At 36.9% G+C, this 20,643-nt stretch overlaps 1 protein-coding gene across 6 annotated transcripts in view; it reads left to right on the top strand.

Annotated features, from left to right (window-relative positions):
- Nucleotides 1–20,643, top strand: part of SUCLG2 (succinate-CoA ligase GDP-forming subunit beta) — a 312,483-nt gene that overhangs the window by 78,134 nt on the left and 213,706 nt on the right. The window contains exon 2 of one of the 6 annotated variants that reach the window (XM_073787535.1): nt 7,521–7,642. The exons of the other annotated variants lie outside the window; for them this stretch is intronic. The gene's annotated coding sequence lies outside the window, so the exon portion shown is untranslated. The remainder of the gene's footprint in view (nt 1–7,520; nt 7,643–20,643) is intronic. 6 annotated transcript variants of the gene reach the window in all.

The following is a 20,643-nucleotide window of genomic DNA, read 5'->3' as shown; positions in this document are numbered from 1 at the left end:
AAATAATGTCTGAAGGTTATCAGTGCCATCAAGAAAATAAGACAGTGAGCTAGTGATCTAAGGGGAGGGGAGGGGAGGGACCAATGGTCAAGGAAGGCTTCTCTGGAAGTGACATTTGCAGTGTGAATGCTGAACAGCTGCAAGGAAATCTAGGGGACGTGTTCCAAGCAGGAGGAATACATGGGTCGTGGCCCCAAGCTTGGAGGCTTCAGGGGACAGAAAGATCATCATGGAAGCTTGGGTGTAGTTGGTGGAGTGGAACGAAATGAGGTTGGGGAGAAGAAAGGTTCTAGGAGGTCACTGGGATGTTGTCAGCCCTGTAAGGGATTTGAATTTTTTCCCAGTAGGATCCTTTGGATGATATTAAACAGGGCAATGATAGTAAAACTTCCTGATGCAATTCACTACCTAACTGTTAACTCAAAGTGGCCTGTCAAACTTTTAATTATTTTTCCAATATTAAAGGAAGCCCACTGCCATACAAACCCCACCCCCCTCTTACAGTAGTTGAACGTCACAGATATATTTTGTGGACATTTTGAAGACTTAAACACTGGTGCTCCTGGCAAATAATGTAAAAATAAAAATGGCCATATATTTAGCTATCAAGTTTCGTGTCTTTTGCAAAAATATAGAACCAGGAGAGCTCTGAGCATAAATATAGGCATGCTCTTGGTGTTGGTTATTTTATAACTATTCTTAGGTGCCACATGTCTTCATCTTTGTGTGATTTATAGTAATGTAAGTAATGTGTTGGAGACTAACAAATCAAAACCTCAGATGTGTGACACAAATGTTGTGTGTGGACTTATTGTTTCATGTGTTAGATTGCTCATGCAGTTCCTAAAATACCTTCTTGAAAGGAGTAACAGGAAGAAACAATTGTGGTACCGGATATTCAGCTGTGTGTACTTTTTTATTGGTAAGAGATTGGTAATAAATTCTTAATTGTATTAAATAACGTGTTAGCGTACCTCAACACAGGGACACTCAGCAATTTAAAATCTTTTGATAGCAAAACTCTGAGAAGTAGCTTGCTGCTTGTTAAGGAAGAACAAAGACAGACCAATTTTAGTTTTTATTTATTACAATGATTTTTTCTTTTACTATTAAAGATGTTTTCTCAACAATAACCAGATGTGTAACACAGAAGCAGCTGCATGAAATTTTCATTTTTATGCATGATATTGGAAATCTTAGACAAGGTTTATTGTATGTTTGCAAAATGAAATGATCTTTTCCTAGTCTGAACAGCTGTGTAAAACAGAATGATAACATCTTTTCCTGTCTCCAAGTGACCATCTGTTTTTATGGGATTTGACAGGTAATTTATTAATTTTAAGAGGTTTGTTTTAGTGAAATGTTAGCAAATATGCTTGTAGCGGATTTTTAGGAAATACCATAAAGCTCTGGAGTTTTTTAGGGCTGTCCTAAAGGTCTGGTGGAATCTTTAAGAATCTTTTTTCTTGTGTGTTTTGAATAGATTAAAATATTTGCCCATGGATGATAGAGTAGGGACTGCAGGTGTCAGCGACACATTTGACAGTCATTCATTTTGGTTTTGGTTGGATTTAGGATTACTAACTGTTCCATTGAGAAAGAGTTTATTGAATTTTTTTTCTTTCATGTTTCTGTTGTCTTTTTAATATAAAAATTAAGTCTAAAAAATAAGTGGTAAGTTGCTTTTTAAGCTCTGTCATCCTCCATTGCAGCTGTCACTGCACTTTGTTAGGGTCCTCCTGGCATCTTCTCACATCTTGCAAGATGTCAGCTCTTTTTTCATGTTCATCTGTCACTTTTAAGGTGTCACTGAATTACCCAGGATGAATGCAAAACGATATGAAACACCACAGTTATTATGCTGACTGCAGACGCATGTGGGAATTCTTTATGATAGGCCCTTACTCATGTCATAGTACTTTATTTATTCCAGTGTGCTTAGCAAGCCAGCCTGGCCTTGTTTTTCTCCAGGTAGATCAGATGGCTGGAAATTGTCCTACTTATTTTTATTTGGGAAGCTGAAATATTAAGATGAGTGATCATGCTGGGTGAATAGAGTCGAGCTTCATCACTTCTCTCTCTGCCTCTCAGTCACCAAGTGATGCTAGAAGATTTAATCATTTTTAGCTCAGTTCCACAGTCTGCAAAATGAGGTTTATGACATTTTATTCTCTACTTCACTGGACCGGCATTAGAAAAATGAATGAATGTGGTGACTGTTTATTGGATGGCATTTGCTGAGTGTGTCTTTTCAGAGTTCCAGACGTGATCAGGTAAACAAAACAGTTTAAATTATTATCTATAATATGGCTCTCTGATAGTGGTGATGAGGATAATGATGATGGTGGTGTTGGTGGAAGAACAGGAGTGATTATTGTAAATGGGAGGCATCTTAGAGTAGTGACCAAGCCCGTGGACCCTGGAGCTAGACTGTCTTGGTTTAAATCCCTTTCCTGTCATTTACTAGTTGTGTAGCCTTAGGCAGGTTACTTAAATCTCTGAACCTAGTAAATGTCAGATTTGAGATTAGGACCTGCACCTTCTTGGCATGAGTTCCTGACCACTGTACTATGTTGCCTTCAAAACAAAAACAGAAAAGCCCCAGAACATGTTTTAGAGCATTTCAGAAGGTCATCTGACAGAGTGTTTAAAAACAGGAGAAGCTAGAGACATCCTTATGTTCTTTAAAATACTCATTAAAATTTTAAAAATACCCCACAGAGTCATGGATATGAGACCAACTGGGGAAGGTAGATTAATTGACTTTCTGAGGACTGAGGTTGGCATATTGGACTCTGCTACAGAGCTTGCTTATTTCTGATCTCTCACAATCAATGAGTCTTGTTATTATGAATAGCTCTTTTTTTTAATTTTAAGCAAAACACTTCATTTGCAAAAAGAGATTATTGTCCCATGCATTCTAGGTTGTTTTAACAGCTTGATGAGAAACAACAGCTCTCTGAGGTTAACTGCTACTGTTCTCTGAACTTTGAAGTTTCTGTCATGTGAATCTGGTTTTGGAGATTTGGCCATAGTAAGGAAGGAGCTTCCCCAGATTGCCAGTAGCTATAGTCTCTGAGGAAATCATTGAGAGTTACAAGTAAGATACTCTATCCTGGTAACGAAAAGGAAAAAAAAAAAAAAAAAACACAAGACCCTGGTTAAAAAGTGGAGATAATAGTTTCTTTTGGAATTACGTTGCAACTTATTTCACTGCACAAGTGGTTCTGATAAAGTGGAGGTGATTTTTTGTTAGTTGAGGATATAGGTTGGTTGCTGTTGGCATTATTTTGCAAATGTTGAGGAAAATCTGTAATGGAAATAATTGAAATAAACGGGGCTTCGTATTGGACAGGGGAGTGAGAGTGGCAGCAGGGAGAAAGCATTTTGACGTGGCAGTTTGTGCATTCCCAGTGTAGTCGGCAGTTATACTCTAGCAGCTTATTGGCACCGGTGGCAGCTGGAGAAGGGTGAGACAGTGGCCCCATTCTGAAGAATGTCCTTTGCCTGCTCGCCAAGTATCACAGTGCTCAACCTGTACCGATGTTCACAGTGCGATCATTTTCATTATACCTTCCCTTATGGCGTAGGAGAGCAAAAAGGAGCAGAGGGAAGTATTGAGTGTTCTCTTCCTGTTTCCATGGTCAACACCATGTTGCTTCGGAGCTGATTCAAGAGAGAGCTGGATACAAAGCAGTGATAGTCTCATTTTGAGGGTTGGGTTGGTAGGATAAATTGGAATGGCCCTGAGGCATGAATGTGTAGGGGCTAGTCAGAATAGTAAAGAGGTCAGTATGGCAGAAACAGGCTAATGGGAAAGAGAGAGCACAGTAGGAATTGGGATACTGGGAATTCAAATTGTGTAGGACCTTGTAAGCATTTGGAGGGATGTTGACTTTAAATTTGCATGAAAAGAGAGATCACTTTGCAAAGGTTTTATTTATTTGTAATTTTTTTAACAAGTTTATTGAGTCATATTTTACATATAAAATTTACTCACTTTAGGAGCATAGTTCAGTGACTTGTAGTAGTAAATTTACTATCATTTATTCCTGTATGTAATCATCACCGTAGTCCTGTTTAGAAAATTTTCATCCTCCAATAAGATCCCTCATGCCTTTTTTACTGTTAATCGCAGCTGCAGACAACCATTAATCTACTTTCTGTTCCTATAGATTTGCCTTTTCTGTAAAGGGAATCATATAACATGTAGTCTTATTTCTGCTTTTGTTCACTTAATGTGATTTTTTTTTGAGGTTCATTCATGTCACTGAATGTATTAATAGTTTCTTTTTTGTGTTTCTGAATAACATTTTTTGGATTAGTATTCATTGTATGGATATAGCACACTTCATCTGTTCACTCACCAGTAGGTGGACATTTAGGTTGTTCTGAATTTTTGCCTGTTGTGATTAGTGCTGCTATGAACATTTATGTGCAAATCTTTATGTGGAATGTGTCTTTATTTCTCTTGGGTAGTGTGATAGGCCGAATTCTTGCCCCATGACCTTTACCCCTGGTGTTGCACCCATGAGTATGTGACTTTCCATGGCAAAAGGGACTTTATGGTTATAATTAAGGTTACTAATGAGTTGACCTTAACATAGGGAGATTATCCTGGATTAACTATGTGGACCCCATGTGATCACTTGAGCCCTTAAAAGCAGAAGAGGAAAGTAGAAGAGGAATTCAGAGATTGGAACCATGAGAAGGATTTGATGCAATGTTGTTGGCTTGAAGGTGAAGGATCATGTGTCAGGAAAAGAGAGACCTCAGTCCAACATATGTAAGGAACTGAATTCTGCCAGTAACCTGTGAGCTTGGAAAATGACGCTGAGCCCGAAATGAGTATCATAGTCCTGGCCAAAACCTTGATTTTAGCTGGGTGAGACCCTGCCACACTGTGCCACACCTCAGACCCACAAACACTGTGAGATAATAAATGAATGTTGTTTTAAACAATTAAGTTTGTTGTAATCTGTTACAACAGCAAAAGAAAACTAAGAGAGTAGATTCCTAGGATGGAATTGCTGGGTCATATGGTAAATTCCTACTTTAAAAACTTTGCAGTGGTTTTGAACGGAGCAGTGACATGAGATTTTGAAAGGATCCTCTGGCCATGCTGAAACAGGCCTGTAGAGGGGCCAAGCGAGGGCACAAGCAGGAAGAACAGGAGACAAGTCAAGAGATGGTGGCTCTAACCAGAGGTGCTTTGCCCAAGTTGGAATCAGGATAGAGCCATGGATGACAGAAGCATCTGGAGCAGTTTGACCTTCTTCTGGGGGTGGCATGGTGGGAGGTGATGGCAGGTCTAAGAGTCCTCAGTGACTGAACATCCCAAGACCACTGGTCAGTCTCCAGTGGAATCTGAGTCCTCAGAGGAGGTTGATTCACTGGTAAAAGAAAGACTCTGTAAGATATTTTCTCTTTTATCATTGCACGTAAATAAGCATCCCTTACTCACCACTCTGAGAAAACTAGTCACCAGTGAAGGTGATGGTTGGTTGACAGAGGAAAATGAACATCAAAATGAATAGACTAAGATAATTGTCTTAAGAGAGAAACATAATGTGTCATGTAAGAAAAGGTGGTTTTGAGGGTGGGGAATGTCATTCTACACAAATATATGTGTGGTTTGATATATTCCTAGTATTTACTATCAGGCATTAAGTACAAAACTTTCAAAGGACATATTTTAGCTTGATTTGACCTGGGATAAGCAGGCTTCCTAATTTGGATATTTTAAGTTCATATTTAGTTCTCCAAGTTTTTTTGAAGCAAATTGATGACTCGCTCACCATTTTGATATCTTAAGTGTATGTCTGACAGTTAACCATATTGGTAGAAGTTAGCCTTACCTGACTGAATCCCATAAGCTTCTTAAATACCTTTGGGTCTTTTCATACATGTTATTTTTCTCTCCCTTTGGTGCTATAGTGCTCACCTCACTTCTTAGGCTAATACTCTAAGAAACTTCTCTGACCTTCCATTCAGTCTCCCCTTAAGATGCTGCCACTCCAGGCACTTTCCTCATCGCATGCTGTTTTGTCTTTGTCTGCTTCTCATCTGTCTCCCTAACTTGATGTTTGGCTCCAAAAGTTTAGGGTTTGGCGTTCACCATTGCATCCCTGGTGAAAAGAACTTGACGCTGAGAAGTGCTTAGTACATACTGGTTGAATTAAGCAAAGAATCACAGCTACCACCTTATTGCATGCCCGTCTCTTTTAAAAAAATACTTAACATTTAATCTCTTAAAGAAATAACAAGTGTTCTGGGAAGTCACTTGTGATGGACAGACCTCCCAATCCTTTTGACAAGCAAATATGGGAGTATATTATGTTGACCACAGACATGTGTGTGCCACATCTGGTTGCTAAGATCCTTTTCAGTGTAAAGGAAGCAGCCATATGCTAAGCACTTTCATCTTGTGCCGTATTAGTTTGGCTGAATCTTTGGAGTTTGCTCTTGAGAAAACACTGCCACGGGAAAGTCTAAAGATTGTGTTAAACAGCATTGGTTAAATGCCTTACTAACTCCCTTTGCATCACTGCCCAGGGATATGTCTGTGAGAAATGTGTTTATTAGAAAGTGACTGGACAGCTAAGTACTTAAAGGATAAAGTACTCTTCAGAGGAAGTCAGAATGGTTTACTGTGCAGGATAACATGGAGGGGGAAAAAGCTTTGATTTCAGGAACACAAACTCAACCAAATATATGGGATCTCATTTTCAGAGAGTCTCGCCCAGGTTTCCTGTTCACCCACCTATAACTTCCCACAAACAATTCAATTTTATTTGACATTTATTGGATTACACTTGACATTTCCAAGTACAGCATATATTTTTTTCTTCCTGACAACTCAGTTGTGAAATTATGATTGACACTCTGTAATATTCAGCTCACTTGTGTTCAAACTGACCAATAGTAAGTTGTAAAAGATGAACCAGTTTCAATGTTTGTGACCCATGGATGACATTCTCAGCCTAAAAGTGGAGATAATATTAATAGTTAATCAAGGGACTGTCTCTGCTGGTGGTCTGGGGTCTTAGGCTTCATTTCTGGACTCAGGGCTTTGGCCAGCCTGTATGTATCTCTCACCATCCTCTGAGGAGACACTCAGCAAATATTGGGTTAAATAATAAATATAGCTACTTTGTGCCTTTCATTATCTTTTACTTAATTTATTTAGCACTTTTTTACTCAATTAAAAAAAAAAAGATCAATTGGAATCATCCCACCCAGAGGTTTCCACTGTTGTCAGTTTGATTTATGGCCTTCCAGACTGATGTATGAATGTGTGAGTGCATATACACAGCCATTAAATGTGGCTTATAATGTACCTAACCATTTCACTTAAGACATCATGGCTATCCTTACTTAGGGAGTAGAGCTCTATACTATAAATATATACAAAATCATTTTTAGCTGTACTTTACCTTATTTAACTAATGCATTTTTTCCCTATTATAAACAGCCCTGCTGTGAACATATTCTTAGTCTACATATCCTTGTTCACTTAGGTGATTAGTGCTGTAGGAGTGAGATTGCTGGTTTCTGAGTATATGATCCTTACTGCCTGTGAAAATTGTACCAGTGTACACGCTTAAAGTGAATGATTGAATCACCCTTCATCAAAGTGAATGTGAGTATGCCTGTTTACCCACATCCTCTCTGAAGTTATGTATAGTCATTCATTTTGAGTTTTTACTAGCATGTCTACTGTCTGTGGGAGACCACTACTAATTCTTTTAGATGGAGAAATAATATAGCAAGCAGTATCATGTTATAGAGCTTATATTTTACATATTTGAGACCTAGCCATATGCTGTATATTTGAACTCTTTGTACTGGTGAGGTTAGACTGTAAGCTCTTTGAGGACTTGATTATGTTGTACCCAGCACACAAAACAGCATGTGTAAAGTTGTATACAAATAGATCTTTGATGACTTCTTCTTCAGTGAAACAGTTCTCCTTGTGAATGCCCCTGACCTCCATCTATGGGCATTTTTCCAATGTTTGTCTTTAAAAATCAGGAGTTAACACTCCCCTGCATGCTTCTACTTGCTTCCTCATGCTATTCTACTGGACTTATTACCCAAATTTCTTTTTGTATTGGAGTCTGCTCTGTCTTCCTGCCATCTCTTGCCATTATCCAGCATATTTTATGCTATTTTGGAGAATTGATTCTTTCTAGTTTTTTTTTTTTTTTTTTAACTTTTAAGGCTCCACATGTAATTCACTTTCCTTGGACATTTATTGGATTTTATTTATGCAAATGGTGTGCCTTATAACATAGCTGAAAACAAAATAAAACATGGATTCAGGAGTGATGCTCATAATTTTTGTTCCATTTCTGCTTCTTTTGGTATCATTGTGACTTGAGAAAGTCAGAATACCTCTCAAAGCTCTTTACTCTTATGTAATTTTAGTAAAACAATCTGCTTCATAGGGTATGGTGAAGACGAAATGAAATTTCATGAATATAAAAACTTAAACAAAAACTATAAAGTAATTGAAAAATTACGGGTTTTATTATCTTACAAGGAAAAAACAGAGAGTCCAATCAAGCTGTGGACCAAATCCAGGAATGCAGACAGCCAAGAGGCTGAAAATATAGAGGGTGGGACAAGCTGGAAGGCTAAAATTCAGACCGTGGTTAATGGAGAGGCTCTGTAGGAAGTAAAGGGATAACAGTGGGTAGGAAAAGATGGCAAAGTGTCCGTATGGTTTGGGAAGGGCTTGATCTATATTCCTCTGGCAAGGAATGTTTTCTATATTTTCAGATAAGAAAACAAAGAACTTTTACAGATAAGAAAACAAAGAACTTAGCGAGGGCCTATAATTGAAAATAAAAAACAAAGTTCTGTTTGACTGCAAAACCTGTGTTCTTAACCTGTGAGCTGTACAGAACAAGAATCCAGTGATCCTGTTAGGAAGGCCTAGTGTATAGTTCCAGTTTGCTCTGTCTACATTATGAGTGAAATATGGACATGGCAAAAGGTAGTGATGTGTGCTTTCCTTATGCTGCTTGTCCTGAATATGCTGAAATAAACATACAAAGACAGTATTATTTATCCTATGAACTTTGATGTTTTTTAAAAAAAAAAACTCTTAAAATATTTTTTATAGTAACAGTGTATTTTTTTAAACAAAGTATAGTCAATTTACAGTATTGCATTAGTTTCAGGTATACAGCATAGTGATGCAGTATTTTTACAGATTATACACCATTAAAAGTTATTACAAAATAATGGCTATAATTCCCCGTGCTGTACAATATATCCTTGTTGCATGTCTGTTTTGTACATAGTAGTTTATATCTCTTAATCTCTTACACCTAACACGCTCCTCCCTCCTTACTTCTCCTCACTGGTAAGCACTAGTTTGTTTTCTGTATCTGAGTTAGTTTTGTTTTGCTATATATGTTCATTGGTTTTATTTTTTAGATTCTACGTATAAGTGATATGATATAGTGTCTGTCTTTCTTTGCATGACTTATTTCAATAGTATAATATTCTCTAGGTCCATCCCTGTTGCTGCAAATGACAGAATTCCATTCTTTTTATAGCTGAGTAATATTTCATTACACACACACACACACACACACACACACACGCACACACACTACATCTTCTTTGTCTATTTTCTATAGATGGACACTTGGGTTGCTTCCATATCTTGGCTCTTGTAAATAGTGCTGCTATGAACATTGGTGTGTATATATCTTTTAAAATTAGTGTTTTTGTTTTTCTACAGATATATACCCAGGAGTGGAATTGCTGGATCATGTGTAATTTTATTTTTAGTTTTTTTAGGAACCTCCGTACTGTCATCCACAGTGGCTACACCAATTTACATACACCAAATTACATTCCCACCAACAGTGTACAAAGTTTCCCTTTTCTCACCCTCTCCGATGTTTGTTATTTGTAGACTTTCCTCTCCATCATTTGTTTTTGATGATAGCCATTCTGACAGGTGTGAGGTGATATTTCAATGTTTTTGTTTTGTTGTTGTTGTTGTTTTTGTTTTTTTTTGCAGTACGCGGGCCTCTCACTGCTGCGGCCTCTCCCATTGCGGAGCACAGGCTCCGGACACGCAGGCCCAGCCGCCATGGCTTACGGGCCCAGCCGCTCCACGGCACGTGGGATCTTCCCGGACCGGGGCACGAACCCGTGTCCCCTGCATTGGCAGGCGGACTGTCAACCACTGCGCTACCAGGGAAGCCCTTCAATGTTGTTTTGATTTGCATTTCTTTAATAATTAGTGATGTTAAGTATCTTTTCATGTGCCTGCTAGCTATTTTTTTATCTTCTTTGGTAAAGTGTCTTTTCAGGTCTTCTGTCCATTTTTTCATTGGGTTGTTTGTTTTCTTGATATTGAATTATATGCACTGTTTATATATTTTGGATTTTAATCCCTTGTCAGTCATCATTTGCAAGTATTTTCTCCCATTCTATAGGTTGTCTTTCCATTTTGTTGATAGTTTCCGTTGGTGTGCAAAAGCTTTTAAGTTTAATTGGGTCCCATTTGTTTATTTTTGCTTTTATTTCTTTTGTGTTAGGAGGCAGATCCAAAAAACTCCGCTACAATTTATGTCAAAGAGTGTTTCTGCCTATGTTCTCTCCTAGGAGTTTTAGGGTGTCAGGTCTTACATCTAGGTCTTTAATCTGTTTTGAGTTTATTGTTGTATATGATGGGAGGAAATGTTCTAATCTCATTCTTTTTCATGTAGCTGACCAGTTTTCCCAAAACAACTTATGGAAGAGACTGTCTTTTTTCCACTGTATATTCTTGCTTCCTTTGTTGTAGATTAATTGACCATATGTATGTGGGTTTATTTCTGGGCTCTCTGTTCTGTCCCATTGATCTATGTGTCTGTTTTGATTACTGTATCTTTGTAGTATAGTCTGAAGCCTGAGAGGGTGATACCTCCAGCATTGTTCTTTTTTCTCAAGATCGCTTTGGGATCTTTTGTGGTGCCATATGAATTTTAGGATTGTTTTAGTTCTATGAAAAATGTCATAGGTATTTTGATAGGGATTCTGTTAAATTTGTAGATTGCTTTGGGTAGCATGGCCGTTTTAACTGTATTACTTCTTCCAATCCTAGAGCATGGCATATCTTTCCATTTCTTTGTATCATCTTCAGTTTCCTTCATCAGTGTTTTATAGTTTTCAGAGTATAGGTCTTTCACCTTCTTGGTTAAGTTTATTCTTAGGTGGTTTATTCTTTTTGATGCGATTTTAAATGGGATTTTTTTTTTTTTTTGCTTTGTGATATTTCATTGTTAGTATATAGAAAAGCAACAGATTTCTGTGTATTAATCTTGTATCCTTCAGCTGCACTGAATTTGTTCTAATAGTGTTTTGGGTTCTTTTTGGTGGAAACTTTAGGGTTTTCTCTATAAAGTATCATGTCATCTGCAAATGGTGACAGTTTTACTTCTTTCTTTGGATGCCTTTTATTTCTTTTTCTTATCTGATCACTGTGGCTAGGACTCCAATATTATATTAAATAGAGGTGTCAAGAGTGGGTATCCTTGACTTGTTCCTGAATTTAGAGGAAGGGCTTTCAGCTTTTCACCATTGATAGGATGTTAGCTGTAAATTTGTCATAAATGACTTTTATTATGTTCAGATATGTTCCCTCTTTATCGACTTTGATGTGAGCTTTTATCATGAATAGATGTTAAATTTTGTCAAATGCATGTTTTTGCATCTGTTGAGATGATAATGTGATATTTATCCTTACATTTGGTAGTGTGGTGTATCACACTGATTGATTTGTGAATGTTATCCTTGTTGACCCTGGAATAAATCCAACTTGATCATGGTGTATGATCCTTTTTATATATTGTTGGATTTGGTTTGCTAATATTTTGTTGACCATTTTTGCATCTATATTCATCGAAAATATTGGCCTGTAATTTCCTTTTTAGTAATAGTGGAATTTAATAAAGATTAAATAAAATAAGTTTGGACAAAACTATAAAACATCCCATAAATTGAGATTTGCCAGAGTATTTACTAGTAAGATAGTTTCTCATTTCTTTCTATCTTTTTTCCTTTTTACTTTTTTCTGAGTCTTTCATCATCTGGATTTTTTAGTCTTGTGTTATACTGGCTGTACTATGTCTATCTATTTATCTCAGAATAATAGGTACTATTTTACTTACACATCAGTGTCATATGTTCCCCTGTGAACAAGTTTTTTTTTTTTTTTAAATGCACTAACATTATTTTTAGAAGATGGCCTTACAATGTGGTTGACAATTGACATGGACTCAATACCCCAGAACTGAATTCAAATTTTATTCTTCTGACAACACACTGATCTGTTTGAAAGCCTGTGCTGGTATATACAGGGGAATTATTATCCATCTTGGAATATCATTGTGTTCCTGAACAGTCTCCTATCAGATAGGAAGAGAAGCTGGGCCAGAGAGCCCCCTTTGGATGTTTCTTGGTTTGGAATTTAGCTATAGTAAGTTTATTAAAATCTGCTTGGATTTTTTCCCCTTGATTTTATATTACACATACTGTGATTGGAAAGGTTGTTTTTTTTTTTTTAAGTGATGAGAAATAAAACCTTTTGTTCTGAAGGATGAGGTATTAGACTGTGATTACTGTTAGTCTCATCCAATTTCAGGTTTCATCTCAGAAGAACAAAGTTCTCCAAGCACTTGGCATTAATTAAAGTAGGTGTAGAGAACCTCACTTAAATTAATGCCACTTGACATTCTAAATTCTTCTACCCTTAATCTTGTAATTGCCTCATTTTTGCCTGATTTATAAATTGTGAACCTGGACCCTTTATCCTAGTGAAAACTCAATTGTAAAAGGATCTATTAACGAGGAAGGAAAAATTTCATTTTGAGAAGACACGATTTTATTTTGTTTTCAGCTTTAACGTAAATTTTGATATTACATATAACTGCAATTTCTAAATACTTCTTTTAAAGGACATTTTAGGATTTCATGATATAAGTTTTAGCCTTTGGAAATATTCTCAAATCTTAGAAAGTATCTTGGATGAACCCTAGATTTATGCTAGGCCAGGCGCTCCTGGATCTTTTCACAGAACCACAGCCTCCTCTGTGCCTCCCCGATGTTGTGGGCCTGAATGGGTGCTCTTTGTCTCCTCTGAGGCCTAAGCTGAACCACACCAGAACCTCTGAGGCTCAGGCTTCTCCTGCCAACTTTTGGCAAACTTTAGTGAGAGAAAGGAGTGAGTGAGAGAAAGGAGATTGAAGACAGAAAAAGTCTGCAGATAAATCCCTTCCTCTGCCCTTCTGCCCCATCTTATCCCTTACTCCTCCCTCATGGCTTGTCCCAGACACAGTGGTTCCTATGGCCTCTCTGGAGACATCCCATCCTCCATGACCAACCATCCAGCTGAAGCACGGGCCACCTTGCCAGCTACCACTTTGGATTCCTTTCCTTCCTACCTGCCTCGCTGCACTGTTCCTCTCACCCTGGCTCCACTGAGATTCCACCCTCAAATACAAAATACACTTGGCATGCTTTTTAAAAAATATGCTCTTGTTTTTTAGATAAACCAATCTAAAATGTTTTGAAAACATGAAATATTACCATTATTTTGTCTAAATATTTGTTAGGTAGCTAGATAATTTCAGCAGACACAAGCCCTTATTCTTGATTAGGTGCCACAATTCTTTACCTGTTGGATACAAAAATAGCCCCTAAAATTATATATGTATGAAATATGTATTACTATGTATTGATTATATTATTGAATTTATACTATATGTTCATTATAAATAGTATATATTATGTATACTATCAATTATATAGCAATATATAATCATCTTAATGAAAAATAGGCATGTGATTTTTGAAGTGGTACAATTTAAAAATGTTATTGTCTGACCAAATCAGAAAGAAAAGCACACAGAGAAAGGAAGAGTGAAAAAAATAATAACCCTCATGGCTTTTCCCTACCCCATCCCCTCTCACCAAGCTCTCGTTAATTTGTTGATGATGTTTTTTGAAATGCACATTTGACAGGTCATTCTCCTTTCCCTTCCTCCAGTTCTTCTTAAGATAGAGAACTAAAAAGAGTATTCTTTACTTTTGCCCATTGGTTCTTTGGGAAAATGGAGATTTGATTCCATTACTCATGAAGATAAAATTGAATGAGAAAGTGCACGTAAAATATCTAGCATAATGACTGGCTAGACTACAACGTGGCTGCCCCTCTAGCGTAGAGCTGTATCTGGCTGCCCTGGTTGTATAATCCTTTATGACTTTGGAGAGTTCCTATCCTCCCTCTTCCCATTCCTGTCATTACTAGAAGAGAAAGATCCCATCGAGACGGAAGCTCTGTACAGCTTCTTTGGCTGTCAGATTTTTGCCCTGAGTATCAAAAGAAATTATTTTAGGTATCCACTGGTTGAAATGCCACCAGGTTTTGAGTCTCTGCTTTATAATAATCAGAAGTCTTTTATTGATATTTAGTAGCTATGAAAAGTTAATGTTGAAATCAGATTTTCTTCTCATGTCATTTATTTTCTATGTGTTCTTTCACTTAGTTTATTTCACTTAATCTAATTTTTTTCTAGCTCTTGATTCTGCTTAAACTTATTAACCAAACTGTTCTGAGTCCTAATTCTTTTTGTAACGAAGAGTATACCTTGTTTTCTTAAAAGTCCTTTTATTTATGACTTCCTTATGACTTTGCACATCTTGAAGAAGTACTACTTGTTTTAGTTATTGTTTATGTGCAGCATGAGGTCTTTTTTGACTGTTCTTTAATTTTCTCCAATATGAACTCTCTTCTTTATAGCTTATTTTTAGCACAAAGTGAACTTTACTCTTAACTGCCCTAGTTAACTTAATTCTTTACTTATTTAATTCTTTACCACCCAACTGAGTCAGGTGACCCTGTTGAGTTGTTTATACTCAGGTGACATCCATTTTGAGTTTTTGTCTTTTTTTAGTCACTGTTTTGGTATTGATAGTGAAAGTTCATTTGGACAATTTGGTTATCAATTCTTAGTGAGAATGAATCAAGTGTACTTTCTGTCTTCTCAACCTATATGCTTTTCCCCCTAACCCAGTTGGTATGAGATATTTATATTTAGTTGGCAGAGAGAAGTAACTCTCAACTGAAATTCTCTAAAATCAACAGTTGGGAAAAAATGATGCACTCAGTAAGGTTTTTTTGAGAAGGTTTCTGTTTTCCTTGAGATAATCTCCATCTTACATAGCACAGCAGTTTTCTCAAGCAGAGGGTGTTCTTGACATTTTCCCAAACTGTCGCCACTCCTTGAGATTGCTCTGGGAATTTAAATATGTTTATCTAAATTCATCTATTTGCTATTTAAAGAGGAGAATGTTTCAACACATTTATGAATGGGAAATACTTCCTAAAACCCTGTTCGTTTCTGGAATCAGGAAAATTTCCTGTCTACCTTTATTCTCTTAAAAATTGTACAGATTATTTACTAACACACACAAAATGTTTTTGTGGTTTGCTTTTACAAACCATATCGTAGCATAGTTTGTCTCTTCCTTCAAAGAGAGTCTCTGGGTTTATGAATGAACATGTCTCTGCAAAATCATTGAATCTGTCATGAAGACAAGACTTCATCTGTGATTGTATCGAGGAGTTCTGTCCTCTCTTCACCATTCTGTTGATTCGTGAATAATTAAATTTATAGTTATAGTCACGTCCACATACAACTTTGGTGTCAAAATAGCAAGGCAACACATTTTCCCCTTAATTATTCATTTATTTGTTCTTCTATTTGTTCCTCCATTTGCTCTTATACTTTTTCATCTACTTGGCCATCTGTCCATCTGTTCTCTCATCCATCCAAGACATATGAGTTAACACATGCAGCATGTCAGGTGTGGTGACAGGTTTGGGGGCCTGAGAGGGAAAATTTATGCCTCTTGTTTGAGTAGTTCTTTAGCATTGAGGGTGGTGGAAGACACCAGCCAGAAGGAAACAAATTAAGCCTTTTTAGTTTTCAAATATAACATGAACAGTTCTGTGCTCTTAGTGATCTCACGTATCAGGCAATTTGTAATTTTCTGGAAGATGGTCATATAGGAGGGAGTTAACTTACCTGGTAGTTGATTTTAACAGGTGCTTGTGTTCAGCTGACTGCCCAGCAGTGTCACTACTGGATTGCTTGGTTTATTTTCTTTGTCATTGCTTCTAAAGTAACTCTCATGTGTGATATAAACTTTGTTTCTTGGTTCAGAAAAGCTACCACATATGATGATGAAAGGAAAGAGGGGGAAAAAAAGGTCATGGGCAGAGAAGACAAATTTTACATAGAAAGAAATAATTTGTTGACAGCTCATATTTATGACATCTAAAGGATGTCAGGAGTCATCTATCTATTCTGCAACACATTAAGAAAAACTGATTTGTAAACCTGCTTTTACCAGTGTTCCAATCAATAAACATTTTTTTTAATGGTTTTCATTATACAAGGACAGTTAACTGACAGAGTGAACATTCAGCCGGTGCTTACTTTGGTCCGTATACTTTGCTAACTCATTTTAATATATAGCTTTACTTCTTCTCTAAACAATTCTGTGGGGTTAATCTTAATGATTAGTTTCATTTTACAAATTAGGAAATTGGGGGCCAAAGGTTTAGAAGTTTGTCCAATGTCAAACCATAGTGACTTATGTGGAATGGGAATTTGAACACTGCCCCTTGGAATTCAGGTGCCATCTCCTCACTATTTCTAGAGTTGTCATCTCAGATCTGGGGTTTCACCCTGTGACTGTCAAAGTTCTAATGCAGGGGTTCTCAAACTTGACACCTTTGACACTTTGGATTGGATAATCCTTTGTTGTGGGGGTGATGCTGTGCATTGTAGGATGTTTAGTAACATCCCTGACGTCTCTCTAGAATCTAATAGCATCTCTCAGTTGAAACCACCAAAAATGTGTCCAGACATTGTCAAACATCCTATGAGGAATAGAATCACCCTGAGTTTAGAACCACTGTAACTAGCAGGCAAATTAGGATTATGTGCTGTGGTGTACGGAAGGAAATCATGATTAAAAGTTTGGGGCATTTGGAAGAAATGCTACTGCAGTGATGATACCTGAGGTTTCACTCCTACCTGCAGGTAGCCAAACTGCAAAGTTAGAGGGCACAGTTTCCAAGACTGTCTTTAATTCTGACACCAACTTCAAGTTTGGGGGTTTCCAAAAACTACTCTCAGGTTTGCTAGTTTGCTAAGAGGACTCATAGATCTCACTCCAAGCTGTTATGCACATGGGGAAAGGATACAGATTAAAATCAGCCCGAGGAAGACATGTGTAAAGCAGAGTTTGGGAGGGTTCCATACATGAAGTTGCTTTGTCCTTTTTCCTTGGGAAGTTCCTTTGTCCTTTGCCTGTGGAGTCAGCACATGTTACCATCCCAGCATTAATGTGTGACATGACACACAGCATTGCCAACCAGGGAAGATTGTCTGAGTTTGGTGGCCAGGGTTTTTACTGGCATTCCATTATGTAGGCATAATTAATCGGTTGTTTGCCAGTTTTACTGCGAACTTAAAAAACTGCTCTAAAAAATAAAATACATATGTTATTTTCTTAAATACATTTTTTTTAAAAAAGAAAGAGAAGTCACTTAAGCTTTCTGTAAGACCAAAATGGAAAGCATTTGTTTTCTCACATTTTCTCTCTCATTTGCCTCTGTTTGTGTTGCTATAGAATCTTGGGCTTACATAGAAGTAAAGAATCATATTAATTTTTAGACTTCTATTTATTTTTCATCCTTCCCTTACTTTGCCACTTTAAAATTTATTTGATGTTTTTCCTTCAGAGTTGTAGCTGGCTGGGTTCCACCATTTGGTTGGAAAACCACACCCCGCACTTTTTTCTCATTTGAGGGATCACTTTGGATTCTCCTTACTCTGTTGCCTTTTGTGTAACATGAATGCCATTTTCTTTAGCACATTTAAGCCCAACAGTGATGTTTTTCCTAAATTGAAAAGTGTTCAATGACTCTAATACAGGTTCTTTTGCTGTCGTGGTCTCCCTCTCTCAGGTACAACAATAGTCATGCAAGACTGGCCTCCAAGGTGCCCGTGTTTTACATTTTGGTGGAGTTTCATTTCTGCCAGCTATTCTTGAGAGAGCTAATCAACACACGTCTTTCTTCTTTGCTGAGGCAGCTAATAGTGTTGTCATCATCATCTTTTCTTTTCTCCCTTTCTCTTTTTTGGTGTTACCTACAATTGAATTAACTTTCCAGAGCAATAGTTTCTGAAAACATTTTCTCAAGAACAAAAAGACAGATTTTCTTTGTGTATAAAGAAGATGGATTATGCTAGGGGAATGAAGAATCTTTTAATAAAACATTGCCCCTCCTCTACTTTGGTTCAACTGGGAAAAAATCAATTTTATGTTCTTCAAGTGCAAAGAAAGATCAAAAGGAAAAGCTGACAGTCTCAATAGAGGGCAAGGTGGGATGCTTGATTTGGGTCCCATCTCTCTGGTGGACTTTAAGCAACCTCTTTCCAAATGGAATAAATTAAAAAGAGACTAGAATTTTCTTTTGTGCAAGTGGGAATAAAGAGCGACATGAATACAAATATTGTCAGAATGTTTTCGGATTACTCTTTTCTTTGTCCTGAAACTTCTGACATAAGAAGTATAGTTCTGTCATAGTAAAATGCAGCATTACCTTATGTTTAAAAGTATTTTGTTGATTTCATTGGTATTTCTTCTTCCTTTCTGAAGGAGCTTAAACATATTGTAGTTATGAGGCATTAAAAATAAAGAATAGAAGAAATCCATAATATGAGGGTAACCATTAATCTTTAAAATCCTAGATAGTTTTATCTTTCAAATTTCTTGAAAAGTTATTTGCTATGGTGAGAAGCATAATAGCTCATCTTTACTTGTGTTGTTTGTGTTTTTAATGAATACAATTCAATTGAAAATAGAAAAGTATATTAGTGGAAGATAGAGGAAAAATTGTTACTTTGTAAAATCCACTATAATTATCTGTTAAGAACTCACGCTTTTTACTTTAAAAAAAAAGTACATTATTTTCAGAATTTCTATAGGTAATAATGGTCATAGTAGAAAAAGTTGAAACCAGAGAGAATTATGAAGAAGGAAGTAGAACTCACCCATTTAACTTGTCCACAGAGAGATAATAATTTAGTTGGTCCCTTTTGTTTTTCTATATGCATATACATATAGATATATGTTTATATAGATATATGTTGATATATAGTTATATAGATATATGTTTTTCTATATGTATATACATATATTAACTATTTTCATACAGCTTTATTTCACAAAATGTAGATCATAGTTTATATACAGTTATAGTCTGCTCTTTATATTAACACAGAGTATATGAGAATTTTCTCTTGTCGTTAAATAGTCCCCCCAAATGTAATTATAATGATTGTATTAAAGTCCATCAGTTGATGAATTAGAACTTAAACCATTTTCCCCCTGTAGTATTTTCAGATTTATTTCTCTAAATTGACTCTAAATTTACAATCTGAGGGGGTAAAGACATAACTTTATAAAGTCAAAGACGTGCTAGAAAGTTCACCATCTTCAAAGAACCAAGGAATTCATTAAAAGGGTTCATCAGCTGCCTGGTGCTTGAGCATCTCCCTGCAAATGCTTGTTTTGAGTTTAAAAATCTTGTCTCGAGTGGACAAGTGTGTGGTTCCTTCCAGTAGGCTGTACTCTCTCTGACCGATGGAGCTGAGGTTGTCACCACAGTAATTGGAATAGAGTGCACCTGAGTAAAGAAAAGATAAGAAGAGAAAGGAATGATTTTCAGATATGGTAGATAGCTGAGATGGAGACGAAATTTAGGGCATTTCCAGTTTAAGCAGTGGATGTGCTTTGTGGAACCGTGGAGAACTTTGAGTGATAGCCGCCTTGCTGGGTTTCGTTCATCCTCTGTCACAGATGCGTTCAGCAGACCTGTATCCAGTGACTGCAGTGTGCCAGGCACTGGAGAAGGTGCTGGTGACACGTCACGAGTGAGACATAATTCCCGCACCCAAGGAGCTCACAGGTTACAGGGGTGACAGATAACTCTAGTACAAAGCAATAAATGTAGTAGTAGACGTATGGATAAGTTACCGTGGGAAGGTGGAGGGTTACAAACCTTAGCTGGCAGTTGAGAAGGCTTCTCAGGGGCAGTGGGATTTCTCACGCTGATGGATTATGAAGGGCATTTGTTTGTATGCCGATGTTAAGTGGTTTGGACTCAGGGGGGTGACCAGTGACATGTGATACATTTTTAGAAACATGGCGTGTTTGTATTTTAATAGCTAATATTGGATTATAGAGTTGGGTGTAAGACTGAAATCATAAAATACCTGGTTTTCACATGGATACCCTCAAGCCATCCTGTAATGCCTGTTAAAAAGAAAACTACACTATATTCACTAGAATTTTTATTACTAACTCTTCATAAATAAGGAACTAGTAAAGAATATATATGTCTTCATCAAATAGTTTATGAAATTATTTGTGGAATGAGCCCCACTTCCCTACCAGACATGGGACATGAGCCTGGTCAAAGCAAGGACCCCGTTTATTATATTTGCTTCTCTATCCCCAGCACCCAGCACAGTGCCTGGCATATACCACATATTT

The sequence above is a fragment of the Tursiops truncatus genome, chromosome 10 (assembly GCF_011762595.2).
Source record: "Tursiops truncatus isolate mTurTru1 chromosome 10, mTurTru1.mat.Y, whole genome shotgun sequence".
In the NCBI taxonomy this organism is placed as follows: Eukaryota; Metazoa; Chordata; class Mammalia; order Artiodactyla; family Delphinidae; genus Tursiops; species Tursiops truncatus.
The sequence above is the reverse complement of the archived record's forward strand: the minus strand, read 5'-3'. Positions and strand labels throughout refer to the sequence as shown.